This window comes from Callorhinus ursinus, unplaced genomic scaffold, assembly GCF_003265705.2.
Source record: "Callorhinus ursinus isolate GAN/ISIS: 27379988/994484 unplaced genomic scaffold, GSC_fseal_2.0 scaffold20, whole genome shotgun sequence".
NCBI classification, from domain to species: Eukaryota; Metazoa; Chordata; class Mammalia; order Carnivora; family Otariidae; genus Callorhinus; species Callorhinus ursinus.
The window spans coordinates 23,860,497-23,875,735 of record NW_027397082.1 but is presented as its reverse complement, the minus strand read 5'-3'; the positions used below and the strand labels follow the sequence as shown (position 1 = coordinate 23,875,735).

General features: G+C 46.3%; 1 long non-coding RNA gene across 2 annotated transcripts in view; it reads right to left on the bottom strand.

The window, feature by feature from the left end:
- The window catches only part of LOC141374656 (uncharacterized), a 76,357-nt gene that overhangs the window by 14,525 nt on the left and 46,593 nt on the right, over positions 1–15,239 (bottom strand). For both annotated transcript variants that reach the window (XR_012381706.1, XR_012381707.1), the window contains exon 2: positions 203–287. This is a non-coding gene — a long non-coding RNA (uncharacterized lncRNA). The remainder of the gene's footprint in view (positions 1–202; positions 288–15,239) is intronic.

Below are 15,239 nucleotides of genomic sequence, written 5' to 3'. Positions count from 1 at the left end.
GGAAGGATGGAAGGATGGATGGAAGAATGGATGGATGGATGGATGGAAGGATGGAAGGATGGATGGATGGAAGGAAGGAAGTAAGGATGGATGGATGAAGGACGAAGGATGGAAGGATGGAAGGATGGAAGGATGGAAGGAAGGAAGGAAGGAAGGAAGGAAGGGGAAAAAAGAAACGGAAATAAAACAAACACGTATTTACCAGTGGTTTAAGGTAGTGGGATGCATTGGTCCTGAGCTCTGGGCAGAGAGAAGGTTTCACAAAGTCTTCCAACAAATGCCAGCCCCTGCAATGACAAAGATACAAAACATGTGGTGTGAATCAGGCACTCTGTGGCCTCTCCCCAAGGAGGCCAGCCAAAACACCAATCGGCAGGCAGCCTGTTTAGGCTTATGCCCCCATCTTCCTCTTCCAGCCCCCACTCTCTTCTCACCCTGACTTCCCCAACTGGAACAAGAATCTTTAGTTCATCAGCTGAAATGGTCCCCGTTAGAATCAATGGACCTTGGACAGAAAGAAGCTTTAGAGATCATCTATAACAGGGCTCACAAACTGAAAGCCCAGTGGGTTACATCTAGCCTAGAGCAGTATTACAATCGATCTGTAGGATAGGTTTAGAAAATTTGAGCCAAAACTTAAAAATCACAGAGGTCACATAAAACCCAGACTTCTAAGTTCTTTTAAAACAACAACAAAAAAAATCAGTCAACATGGCCTACACATATGTCTAAAAATGATCAGCTGTGCTAAGTTGCAGCTGCCCCTCATAAGCAGGCTTGGCTACTCCAAAATGCCACACTCCCTACCACTCCCTAATGTCTCACCGCAGAGAGGGCTGTGGTTATCACTGCCCTTGTATTATTGGGTTTTTTGGTCTTGTGTGTGTGTGTGTATGTGTGTGTGAGAGAGAGAAAGAAAGAGATACAGAAAGAATTCTCTCTACTTAATGAAAGTAGGAATGTAAAAGGAAAAGGGGCAGAGCTCCACGAGGAAAAAAAATGGTACAGCACATCAGCAACTTAAGTTAGCACCCCCACTCTGGCAGGCATGTGAAATCCCTGAACAAGTACACTTCCATATTATAAAAGTATAAGCAGGAAACTGACTTGCCTACTCCCACAGTTAGAAGCAGAGCTAATTCTAGAACCTAGGTCTCTTGACTGCCAATCTAGGCACTCTTCCACTATGTCCCACCACATGGTAGTCTTATATTGTAAAACAAAAAATATTTTATATACACAGGTGTGTATGTATGGGTCTTTCAAAGCTAATACTAAAGTCAAGGAGATAGAGTTGAAGTATCCAACCCGCTCCACTGAAAGGCTTGCCATACTCTTCTATCCTTTGACAAATGAAGGTAAATTCCATTACGTTCCCTAAGGCTTCACTTCCTAATGTGACAGTCTCAAGAATGTGGATCCTTGGGCTCCTGGGTGGCTCAGTCGGTTAAGCATCTGCCTTCGGCTCGGGTTGTGATCCCAGGGTCTTGGGATCAAGCCCTGTGTCATCGGGCTCCCGCTCAGCAGGGAGCCTGCTTCTCCCTCTGCCTTTGCCTCCAACTTGGGCTTGCTCTCTATCTAGTGCTCTCTCTCTCCCTCAAATAAACAAATAAAATCTTAAAAAAAAAAAAAGTTGCTCCTTTAAGTACAAAAAAAGTCTCATAAATACCATGCATCTATTACTACAAAAGTGGTCAGTTAATGTCCCAAACTGTCTGAAATACTCTTTATGCTAGAAAAATGTCCCTTAATATGCATTTTGAATACAAGGCTACAAATAAGCTTATATAGAGGTACTAGACTATAATAAACAATATTCAACTAGAAGATCTTGGTAGGAGTTATTTATATCATCCCCTCAAAGAATGTACTGATTCATTGATCACTCAAGAGATATTTACTGAACCCAATTACATGCCAGGCAGTGTGCAAGGTGATGGAAACAAAAAGATGAACCAGATCCAGTCCCTGCTCTTAAGTTGCTCTGTCAAGGTAAAAGACAGATCTGATACTCAAAAACAGTTCTAACACAAATGGGTAAACCTAAAGATCTGGGAAGGCACCGGTGTTCTAGGAGCACTGGGCTGGGGCTCCTGGTGCAGCTGAGGGGAATAGACACTTCCCAGCGTGGACAGATGCAGAGGAAATACTAAAGCAGGGAGGGGAGTGGAGCAGGCAGGGGGAGAACAGAGGAGAGGGTGGGAATTATAGGCCATGGGGCAACATGGGCAAAAGCAAGGAGTGAACAGCCCCTCCAATTTGGTCTCATCCACATTTCGTGTTACCTTGTCAGTCGTAAAAGTCCCTGCCACCTGGGGGCACCTGGGTGGCTCAGTTGGTTGAGTGTCTGACTCTTGGTTTCAGCTCAGGTCATGACCTCGGGATTGTGAGATCAAGCCCCATGTCAGGCTCCATGCTCAGTGGGGAGTCTGCCTGAGGTTCTCTCTCTCCTCCCTCCCGCCCCCCCCCCGCTCATGCTCTTTCTAAAATAAGTAATCTTAAAAAAAAAAAAAAAAAGCCCCTGCCACCTGACCCAACATCTGCTGAGAGGTCATGTACACTTGTGGACATTTATCTCGTCAAGTGCCCATATCAAGAGTGCCACCATTTATCAGCACTGATTCCTGGCAATGCCCACCTAGGACTCCCTCAGAGTAACCAACGCTGTCCCAGAGTCTGCCAGGCCCAAGAAACATGGTGGTAGAAATACTACCCTTCTAGTATTTTTAGTACTTCCATCACGTCCCTGAGAAGACAGCTGATAGTTTTTTTCTGTCCTGTGCCAGTCATGAGCCCATCCTGTATCTACCTCAGAGCCTGGATTTCTATGGCCAGAATCTACTATGCAGTCAAGCCTTAAGCAGGAAGTTTTGTAAGAAAATGTCCCAGAATATCTGCCCATCAAAATCCGCAGGTGGAGTTCTCCCATTCTTCATGGATGGGATAGGGATAAGCCGCCAGCCCCAATCTAGGCTGAAGCAAAGCCAGGGGGCAGCACCCCAAAAGAGACATTTTGGAAAGGGACATAAAGAGGAGTGAAGACCAAATATGTGTGCATGGTTAGGGTTGCTCAGGGTTCAAGACCAAGATGAGCAAACAAAGAGGCAAAATTCACCTCAAGAGTGGGAAGAACCTCCCTGGATCTGTCACTGGTGGGCAGGTTCCCAAATCTGGCTGACAATTAGAATCACCAAGAAAAAAAAAATTCCTGAGCCCCCAACTCATTAAATCAGAATCTCTGATTTGGAGGTCCAGGCATTGTTCAAGTGATTCTGATGCCCAGAGTCCTACCCATTTGGAAAAAAGTATCTTTCACTCAGACGCTTCAGGAGCTCCAGAAAAATCTCCTCAAGGTCATTAATTCAGCATCCTCCAGGCAGGATGCAAAGATCCAGGCTTCGGGGGCATTGCACATTCTTAGTGTGTTTGGCCACTCCCTACATCACATTAAGAGAACCATCACTTTACTCGTTTTATTCTAAATACATAAACACAAAATGCCAACAGCCAGGGAAGGCAGACGGCTCTGCCTCCGTCCCTGCATACGGTGACTCAGTGCCACCGCTTCCAGATCCCAGTGTCAGCAGCCTGGAGCCCTCATCCCCATGCAGGCTCACCCTGCAGGGCAAAGGGTCTGGGAGCATCCAGTCACCAAGGTGGCCTTCAAGGAACAGCTCCAAGGCACAAAGTACTCTGCTTCAAGTCCTTACTGCCCACCAAAGAGAAGACAATGAAGATCAATGCAATGCCTAGAAACCTGCCATGCCAGCTGAGCACTTCTCCTTCCAGATTTCCACTTCGTGGTTAACTGATGGCCTGAGCAATCTCAAGCCAAGATGGCAAAGTAAATGCTGTGCGCCACGAAGATGACAGATGGGAATAAGTTGGTTCCATGAATGGGCCAACCTAAAAAGATTTCTCTCCTGACATCACCAGATGCTACCAGGTGACCTTCAGACAGCCCAGCACCAGAGAAACCCGCAGCTGACCAACGTCAGCCTTCCTGATCGCAAGGCCCAGCAGTATTTCATAGTACCCTTCACCAGAAGGAGGATACTCTTACGCATCCCCGCCAAGCTAAGGGTCCTCCCCTTGAGCCATAATGCAAATTTGGAAGAGTGTAAGTGGGACGGGAGGTCTAGGAAAAGTTCAAGATACTAATCTGCCCCTTCTGGGGGTCATCAATTTTTAGGCAACCCATTGTTTCCTGCAGTACCATTATGCCCTTGCCTAAAACAAGACATTTCTTGGACTTATCCTTCCAAAAGAAATCGCCAACCGCCAAACACCCGGAACCATTACCTCTCTCATTCACATCCTCCTGTCTACCCTACCCCAAGAATATAGAACAATGCTAGGTGTTGTGGAAGTCACATTAGCCACCTTCATTCCTACCAATCTAGACCATCCAAATAGGTCTAGTCCAATGGGAGCCTCTAGGGTTACAGGTCCTCAGAGCACTATGTACCTCTGCATAGCACAAGTACTGACTCATACTTACCTCCTTTGTTGTTTACCTGGTAAGGAGTCTTTTGCTTGTTTGCCCAGCTAATCACTGTATGCCAATATAATGCCTTCAAACCCTCCAGGTTCCCTCAAGATATACCTCAGATTTCATATCTCCCAGCTGAAGGATGATCAAGCTAACCCATCCCCTAACTACTTAGGTCTGCCACTAGACTCTGAAATCTAGGCCCCCACTAATTAGCCCACTAATTTAGTGGACTCAGAAGAACTCTGCTCAGAAAGCTAGTCTAGAATTAGAGAAAATCCCCAACTGGCCTTGAGGCTGATCAACTTGGGAAGGAATCAAATAAAAATAATTATCTTTATTTCTTTTGTGCAGTATATATCATTTTATTTAAGATGATTTTCTAATATATGGAAAATGAACTTTTTTGGCCTGGAAAGTACTTCCCTATATCCCAGAACAAATCCCACTGGGACCATGCCCAAATACTCGATGCCAAGGTAGCTCAAACAGGTCTCGCCTCCGGTCCCTTGCCCAGCTGTCCTCCCTCCACACCCATTGGCAGAGGAAAAGTGGGTTTGGAGGAACTTTTTAAAGCCCTCCCACCTACTTCAGATTCAGTAGGAAGCAGAATGAAGGTTTCCAGGTTCTGTGAACGACACAAAGCTCATAAAATAGAATAAAATTAGTTGAAAAATAGAAAAATAATTTTTAGCTCCCCTTATAAAAAAAAAAAAGCACGCCTACTTTAAATGAATCATTTAAGTATGAGTGACTTCATACTTTCTTCCACTGGGATATGGTTTTCTTCCTCACAAAGATTCCCTCCCAGCACCCCCTCCACTCCCAAGACAGGATACCTCCACAAAATACCTGTCCTGATTTGCCACCCCCCTCCCCCGCCCCGCCGAGAAAATCTTGACAAAGCCCAGAGTACTCCCCCTGCAGAAGGCCAGAGGCTCCTTCCCTCTACGGTCTTTGCATTTGCTGTTCTCTCTGCCTGTGAAGCTCTTTCCCTGTGTCTTGCCATGGCTGGGGTATTCTCACCATGGGGAACTCAGATCCAATATCACCTCTTGACTCAGGCCAGCCCTAACTGCCTAATCTTAGTCCCACCAGCAAAAGCTACTTTCTCAATAGGACTATCACAACCTGTAATAACCTTAACTTATCCATGCTTCCCTCCAGAAGGCAGGAATCTTGCCTGATTTGTTCGTTGCTGCAAACCCAGCACCATAATAGTTCCTGGCACAAAGCAAGTGCTCAATAAGTCACTGCTAAGTGGGTGAACGAGGAGGTGGAGGCAGGCCACTGGAAACAGGGCTGAGAGCCCTCCAAACATGTCCTATGGCATGACTTCATCATGGCATGGCTTCTGGAATGATCTCCTGGTTTCCCTTGCCTTGATTCTCCTTAGTCTCATCGATACTTAGATACTGATTCTACCACTGCATATTCTACTCCCTACCCCAACTGCTCAGACTTGGGTATTCCCCCTGGAGACTCAATTCCCAAGTTTGGCTTCTCCTACTCTGCTTCCATTCAGCCATTATGAGCTTGCAAAATACAGACATCCACAGGGGTAGCTGACCTGCAGGACTCTGACCCAAGCCCACTCTTCCAGCTGTATCACCAATATCCCAGTTCCCCATTTCCACCCCTATCACCACTAATCAGCTCACAGCTCAGGTGTGTGCAACTACCACTCCTAAAGTTGAAACCTCTGCTCAGGTCCCTCCTGCTGCCTCAGTACCCGCTAGCTTCCTCTCACCTCTCAAAGCCCCCAGAGCTTTTGGCCTGGGACCCTTCCCCCCTACCCCACAGTCATGATATTTACCCTAATATCCTGAAATTTGTTTCCCTCAGTGGACTGTTCCTTGATGGTTAGGGTCCAATCTAACTCATCGCTGTTGGCCCTGAGCCCGGTACACAATAGGTACCCAGTAAAAGCATACTTAAGTGAATTATCTTATTTTCTTTTTGACAGTTTTCATTTCCACAGTGACTCCATGAAGAACCTTAACACTCAGCACAAGTAACAGAAGACATTCTGCTATTAGCATGCTTATTAAAACCGAGTAGTTTTATCATCATATTATAAAAACAAACAGCTGAATGGTGAGAGGCAGAAAGGTATGGTATTAAGAGTACTGGTTCTGGGTTCAAGTCCAGTCTTGGTCACTCACTAGCAGTATACTAATGGGTACATCACTTTCCCTCTCTGACTCCACTTCTCATTGTCTGTAAGATGAAAGGGCTAGTCAGACACAGAAGACCAAGACATAGAGTACCAGGATTCCATTTGTATGAAATATCTTGAAGAGACAAGTCCAAGGAGGCAGAAAGTAGATGCATGGTTGCCAGGGACTAAGGGGAGGGAGGGACGGAGCAAATGCTAATGGATACAGGTTTCTTAGGGAGTGATGAAAACGTTCCGTATTAGATAGTGTTAACAGTTGTACAACATTGTGAATATACTAAAAAACACTGAATTAAATATTTAAAAGGGTTAAAGTAGTGAATTCTGTTACACAAATTTTAAAGAAAGAAAGAAAGGGTGAGACTAGAACAGAGGTTGAAAACTGGAGGCTCAGCATGCCCACACCAGGCCTATGGCATGTACTTGAGACCTAAACAGAGTTTTTGATGTATCTGCAGAATTGAAAAGCCAGAGACTTTGTCTGTACAGGTGGTTACACAAATCTGCACTTGATAAAATTGCACAGAACATACACATGCATGCGCACACACAAATGAGTGCATATATAAACTGAACTAGTGAAATCCACATAAGGACTGTAGATTGCAACAGTATCCATTTCCTGGTTTTGATACTGTACTATAATTATGTAAGGTGTTACCAATGGCCAAAGCTGGGAGAAGGACATACAGGAACCCCCGGACTTTTTTTTTTTTTTTAAACAACTTCCTGTGAATCTATACCTACAGTTGGCCCTTGAATAACCCAGAGGTTAGGGGCACCAACCCCTGCTCGGTTAAAAATCCATGTATAACCTTTGACTCCCCCAAAACTTAACTACTAGTAGCCTCTTGTTGACCAGGTCTTACCGATAACATAACCAATTAGCACATACTTTATGTTATGTGTATTATATACTCTTATAATAAAGCTAGAGAAAAGAAAATGTTAAGAAAATCATTAAGGAATTAAAAATACATTTATAGTACTGTAAATAATCTGGGTTAAGTGAACCCATGTAGTTCAAATCTGTTGTTCAAGATTCAACTGTATTTCTTTTTTTTTTTTTTTAAGATTTTATTTATTTGTCAGAGAGAGAGAGAGAGAGAGAGCATAGGCAGGGGGAGTGGCAGGCAGGGAGAAGCCAGCTCCCTGCTGAGCAGGGAGCCTGATGGCCTGATGCGAGACTCGATCCCAGGACCCTGGGATCATGACCTGAGCCGAAGGCACACACTTAACTGACTGAGCCACCCAGGCGCCCCTCAACTGTATTTCTAAATTAAAAAAAATAAAGGCCAAGCTATATTACCTTTGAAATATTCTAGATGTGTGGCTTCTCCTTAAAATAACAAGATCTGGTAACGCTGGGCCTCAGGACAATTGGATGGAGCTGGGTAGTAGCTACGCCCCCTTAGAGGGGCATGGCTCTCAGATCCGTCTCCCTAAACACCAAGTGTCACTGCCATTTATCACAATGCTTACACTGCTTGTTCCCTTAGAGAAATGGTTGTCTCTCAACAGTAAGAAAATGACAGACCAAGAGGGTCCTGTGTTTCCAGAAGAAAGGGAGACCACAATCTTTGTGGAAGTGAAGAACATTCCTAAGATTGGAGCTGGAATCTCCTGCCCTTCACCACCTGTCACCTGGCAGACCTCGGAGGCATCTGAGGTTTGGACCCCAGGACTGTAACTCTTTAGGACCAGATTTCTTCCACTAAGTCAGCAAATAAATCTTAAAACCAAACCACTGGAAAAGAACACAGCTTAAGTATACACAGTATCCCATTCTCCCCTAAATATTTTTATTCTTTTCATCTTACCTTTCCTGAGAACAGAGGATCCTGCTCTCAGCCACCGAGAGGGAAGGTCCCACCCCTTATGCATGATCACATCCAGATAAATAAGCAGTCCTTTTTTTTTTTCCATTGTGAAACTGAAGTTCTATTTAGTAAGGGAGGAAAAGGGCCCTCAGGGCATACATTCCCCCACCTTTCCCATCACACCACCACCCCACCCCCAGAGAACGTGCTTGGAATGCAAGTGTCCCTGAAAGGGGGAGGGGCAAAGCCACAGAACCGAGGGAAATGGCCCAGTGAATGCTTTTAGTGCAGCCATTTCCAGTCAGGTTACACAGAAGAATCACCTGGGACCCTAGACTGAGGACTTATAATACCCCCCTCCTTCAGATGACATTCATGCAGACTACCCAGCATTGATTCATCCTGTGGCCTTTGTAAACCATTAATTTAGAAACCCCTGGCTACCCTGAGCAGCAGGGCAGGACACACTTCTCCAGTCCAGAGATGCTAGAGCTATGCTGTCCTGTATACATAGTCACTAGCCACACATGGCCACTGAGCTCTTGAAATGTGGCTAGTGGTACTAGAGATGTTCTGGGAAGGTGACATACACATTGGATTTTGAAGACTTGGTATGGAAATAAGGAATGTAAAATATCTCATTGACATTTTTTATACTGATTAAATACTGAAATATTTTAGATACACTAGGTTAGAGAAAATCTGTAGTTAAAATTAATTTCACTTGCTTCTTTTTACATTTTCAATGTGGCTTCTAGAAAATCTTAACATGTATGGCTCATATCATCCTTCTATTTCACAGCCATGCTCCAGGAGACGCTGAACATTCCAGCATGGGGATCCTAGCCATCGTGGAAAAAAAATGAGGACTTTGGTCAAGCGTGGTCTCCACCTACCAACTCAACTGCACGATCCTAAGCAAGTTACGAATCTGACACTGTTTCCTTCCCTGTACCCAGCATCATAACATCCAGCACACTGGGCTGAGTGTAAATAAAAAAGGCCTGGCATCTTCCAAAAGCTGGTACTCAACACCTGCACACTTCCCTCCCTTCTCCAACTTCCTTAAGGCCCTAAAATCTGAACCCAGGATCTCCTGGCATCAAATTTACCAAGCACAGGAGCGCCTGGGTGGCTCAGTCAAGCGTCTGCCTTCGGCTCAGGTCATGGTCCCAGGGTCCTGGGATCGAGCCCCGCGTCGGGCTCCCTGCTCTGCGGGAGGCCTGCTTCTCCCTCTCCTGCTCCCCTTGCTCGTGTTCCCTCTCTCGCTGTCTCTTTCTGTCAAATAAATAAATAAAATCTTTAAAAAAAAAAATTTACCAAGCACAATGCCCACTTCTACACAATGGCTGCAGGTGGCACAGTGGTTCTCCACCCAGAGGGTACAAAGGAATCACTTGGAAGGCTCCCCATCCCCCACAGACCCCGACTCTGTCCACTTGGTATATGCATTACTTACAAGAACCGTGGAGCATTCTGATGCCCGCAGTCTAGGAGTCCCTCGGAGAAACACATGGCTGAGAATTGTGACCAACATCATCAGAGCCACATCGAGATTTCCCTGGCCAGAGTTGGGCCAGCCTGAACAAGGCAGGTGTGGTCCATGGACAGGCCAGGAACCGAGCAGGGCCTTTCCCCTGCAGAGTGCTGCGTTCCTGACAGCTTTTAAAGCTAGGTAGGAAATGACCGCCTGCCCTGGACATTGTTCCAAACACCAGAAGGCCACTGACACTTCCTGCCCTCACATAAGGCCTCTTAAGAGGATCAAAAAATATAGATAGGTAATTTCAAGGTGCCCAATAGCTTGGTAGTTGGGCTAAAACAAAAACAACTGTGCCGCTGAGCACTCCCACCAGCAACGTGAGAGGAACTAGGGTGGGTCCTCTTTCTGCCCTTGCCTGGTTCCCAAAAGCACCAACGCTCGCCTGAACTTTCTCAGTATCAGGCCAATGCTTGGGGCTCTTCTCCAGAAGCATTTCTCCTGCTCTCCTCGGAGCCCAGAAAGGGGCCAGGACTTGATGCACAGACCTACATGGTCCAACAGCCTGTTTCCTCCAGGGCCTGCAAGAAGCCCTCTTACTGGATATGCGTGCAGGACGGGCAGAGCACGCACATCAACTGGACCCGTAGAGGCATGCTGGCAGAAGAAAGAACTCTCTTTACCTAAATCAGGCAACGGTCCTTCCCTTGCTTTAAAAACCCTGTGTGCTAAGCCATCTGCATCTCAAACCAGTACAAGTGAGCAATTTCTTGGAGAACAAAAATTTAAATAATCTTCTCCAATAAAAGTTCCGTCAGTAAAACACAACCAAGAAACTCAACCTTGTCCTTTTTCTTAGGGCAAACTTCCTCTCTGTGGAAAAAATACTATCTGAATGAATCGCTGCATCCCTCCCCACTACCATCCAAACTGCCTCGTATTTTTTTTTTTTTTCAAACAGGTCCAAAGTGATTAAGCACTGAATCTGAGAACTCGGACATATTTACTTATTTTTAGTGCAGGCAAATGATCTGGGAGTTTGGAAGAACACAATCTGCACGCTGACTCTGGCACGCCAAACCCCACCACAGGCCACTTCCCCCAGGCCACCCCCACTCTAGAGTCTACTTCTCACACTCTTCTGCCCCCCAGTCAGAACACACCAGAAACGTCAATATAACCTGGTCTCCTAGTAGCCCCGTCTCCACTTGGTGGCCACGTAAGCAAACAATCCAGTCTAAACAAAAATTCAAAATGTTATTGCATTTCTTATTGAACACCAACAGGAGAGAACGAAAAGTCTTAATGCACCAGAAACGATCTTTAAAACTGTTCCCCCTTCTCTACCACTTGTATCCCTCAGACAGACAGCAACTATTCTTCCAGGGTGACTCCTCTCCTCCTCCGCACTCTTCCCAGTCCCATGAACACTTCTCCCTCCCGCTCCTTACCCTTCTCCCACGTGCCTTCTTCTGTCACATAAGCATTGGACCTTCTCAGATACAAATACAGTTCCTCCTTACACTTACACTTTTACACACACACACACACACACACACACACACACCACCCCCAGCTCCTGGTCCTCCAACTCTGCTTCTATTTGTTGCCCCAACTCTAGATGAAAAAGCCCAGGAACGGAGGTAACCAAGATAAAATTCTCCTAAGAAGGTAGGGTAACTGGGCGAACTGTTCAGCAAAGAGAAGAGAAAGCCCATGGACATTCACAGGGCCTGTGGCAAGGAGCAGGGCGAGCTCAGTAGTGCGAATGCCCTGTAGTGCTTTGTCACCACTCAGATCAGCCAGCCCAGCTTCAGAAAAGATGCTCTTTATATCCAGCTTAGACCTCTGCTGGATTGAGAGCACCAGCACAGCCATTCACAAACCAAGGTTGGCTTCCCAAAGCTTCCGGGAACACATCGGCGGGGTATATCCACCATTACATGAATGGGGATAAAGTAGTATATGGAGAGGGGAAGCTCCCAGATCTCTGTCAACAGGAGAACTTCATCCCGGTGCATGGGGAAGTTACCCGGATCTGAATGTGTGAAGCCTGTGGGCCTAGCGCCACAAAGGTCTCCTGAGATGGCTCTGCTCATGCAGATGGCGTGGCTCCTTCATTCACCACACACTGAGGCAGTGAGAAAGAGGGAGAAACTATGATGAGAATGACCCAGCCTCGGGGCACCTGGGTAACTCAGTTAAGTGTGTGTCTTTGGCTCAGGTCATGATCTCAGGGTCCTGGGATCGAGCCCCATATCAGGCTCCCTGCTCAGCGAGGAGTCTGCTTCTCCATCCCCGTGCTCTAGTGCTCTCGCTTGCTCTCTCTCTCCCTCCCTCCCTCCTCTCAAATTAAAAAAAAAAAAAAAAAAGAATAACCCAGCCTCTACTTTCAAGGAAGCAAGTAGAGGGGATGAGGGCCACACAAGGTAAAAACTGATGCAGAGCTGTGTCTGGTTGACACAGGGACAGCCATATGGCACAACTGAAAGACTGCTAACCTAAGTTCTGGCTCTGCCATGGATTAGCTGTGTGGTCCTGGACAAGTTCCTATACCTCTTTAAGCCTATTTCCATTCCTGCAAAATGAGAAGGCTGGCCACAGGTGATTGGGAGTTCCTTTCCAGCACTAACATTCCAGGTATCTATGATTTGAGGGAAACCTGCTGTGGGGGTCATGAACAAACAGGTGGGGAATAGAAAGGCAGACAGGCAGACAAGTACAGAGTACAAACTATTCCAAAATCTCATTAGGATCACCGATTGCCACTCTATGAAAATACTCTCTGCATCTTCTAAAGCTATAGTCGTCAAGCATGGTCAGCAGCCACAGATCAGTCTCTGGGTTCATTAATCTTAACAGAACGATGTGCACACTACTTGGCACCAGCCATTTGCTTAAGGGCACTGCCTTCCTCCCACAGTGGTAAGACCTTCCTTATCCTAATGAAGGCCAGAGTTCATCTGCTCTGGTTTGCAGATGAGCAGACAGGCTCAGAAGAGTCTGAATGACTCCCCGAGCCACACAGCTTGGAGGGGCAAGACCAGGAGAGAAGCCCAGATTGTGAGACTCCCCACCCACCATTAAATGCCAATTAGATAACTGTGTGGGATCCCCGCAAAGCTGGGACACTTAGAAACCCCACGCAGATGCACCTAACTGGTCCAAGAGGATGGGGGAAGATTCTGCAAAGGGGAGCCAAAAGCAGCCTTTCCTTCCTCCACCACCTTGACAGCAGGTTGATCACCAGCTGTGGGGGGGTGGTATCCACCTGCTATCTTATTACACATACACATTTCCATCTGTAAGCAATGCAGGAGGTGGTTTGTACTCTAGAACTGAGGTACTCTAGCTCCTGGGGTCCAACTGATAGCATATGCAAAGGCCCTACCACTTTCTAAACATGTGTCCACAGGCAAGCCATTTAACATCCCAATGCCTCAGTTTCCTTGTCTGTAGAACAGGGAAAACAAGAGTACCTACCTAAACCTCATCGGGTTAGGAGGAGATTTAAAAGAGGTAATACCGGGCGCCTGGGTGGCTCAGTCGGTTAAGCAACTGCTTTCGGCTCAGGTCATGATCCTGGAGTCCCGGGATCGAGTCCCACATCGGGCTCCCTGCTCGGCAGGGAGTCTGCTTCTCCCTCTGACCCTCTTCCCTTTCATGCTCTCATTCTCTCTCTCTCAAATAAATAAATAAAATCTTTAAAAAATAAAATAAAATAAAAGAGGTAATACCTGTTCAAGTGCTCACAACACAATGTTAGTTATTATTACTATAATTTTTCTAGGGAAGAGTCCAAACTTTTCATCAGGTTCTCAAAGGGGTCCATGACCCAACAAAAATTAAGAATCCCTGTTCCACACGCTTTCCTTGGAACGGAGCCGAGCTCATCCTGTGACCAGAGAAGTTACCTCCCCTAGCTTCCTCACCTTTCCAGAAGAAAGGGATTTGAGGCTTTCTCTGCCCCCCACCCCAACTCCCGGAGGGAATTAAACAGCATTGAAGGCAGGGAGTCATCCTTTCTGTGGCTGGGGAATACCTTCACTCACCCCTCATGGCCCCACTCTAAAAGTGGGAAATTAGAAGGAGAGACCAAGTCCCAACTCCAGTCTCACACACTCAGGGATAAGCCCAGCCACGGCCCCGAGCCTCCACCATTGGGGTCTGGCCACCTTCCCCGTGCCTCCTGCTGAGGACCCATGAACCCCGAGCCCACCCACTCCAGACACAAGAGCCGGTGATGCGTTGGGATGTGAGGAAGATCTGAAGTTGAGGTCCTGGTCTGAAAAGAGCTGACCAAAGAAGAAAGGATTAAAGAGAAAGGGTATGGAAGGTGTGAGAGATAAGCAATTTAAATTCTAGCTGTGCGGCTCTTTGGTCTCATGACCTTGGATGAATTACTCAACCTCTCGGAACCTGTTTCCCCATCAATAAAACGGGGGCTGATGAGCAGTCTTTGCTTCTCAGAGGAGTTGTAAAGATCAAATGAGATCTGTGTAGACATCTAACACAGGATCTGGCACTCAGTATGTGCTCACTCAACTTATGCCAACTGTTATTACCATGATGACGATAATGACGAGGCAGAAAAAGGTTAGCATAGTCACGAAGCCTAACTGTATTATTGGTTTGGGGCTGTTTTTATGTTGTTGCATTAGAAATAAAAACCAAGGCAGATTTTATGGGAAGAGATACCAGTACTAGAGGGAAAACAGGATCTTGGGCCCAAAACACAGAAGAGCTCTAACTGCAGAACCCCAACCTTGGGTCCTCGGCTCAGAAAGTCTCACACCGGCAGCCAGGAAGATGGAGAACATAGATGAGTGCCTAACAGGGGGGCCAACATCACACCTTCCCCTCCAGCTGGACGAGCATCAACTCCATAAAGTAACCCAGGCAATTCTTACAGGCAGTTAGTCTATCTTGGAGGGATCAACTATGGGGGATTACTATTTAATAAACACAATGTTGGGTTAGATGAAATCTTTCAAATCAGGGACATTTAGAAGACAAATAAGTATAAAAGTAAAAATAAAAGAGAGGCATCTTTGATGATAAAAAGACAGGACAACAATTCCCATGGTAGCGCTGGCTCCCAACGTCCCTGGGTTCCAATCTGTTATCCATCCTCCATTCTCCACCTTGTTACCTCATTGGCAGACTAGGAAAGAGTTTAAAAGCAACCATGCTTTCTCCCCTCCCCCAGATAATTTTCTCTAACATAGATTAATATATGTTCATCACAGAAAGCTGGGAAAACAGGAA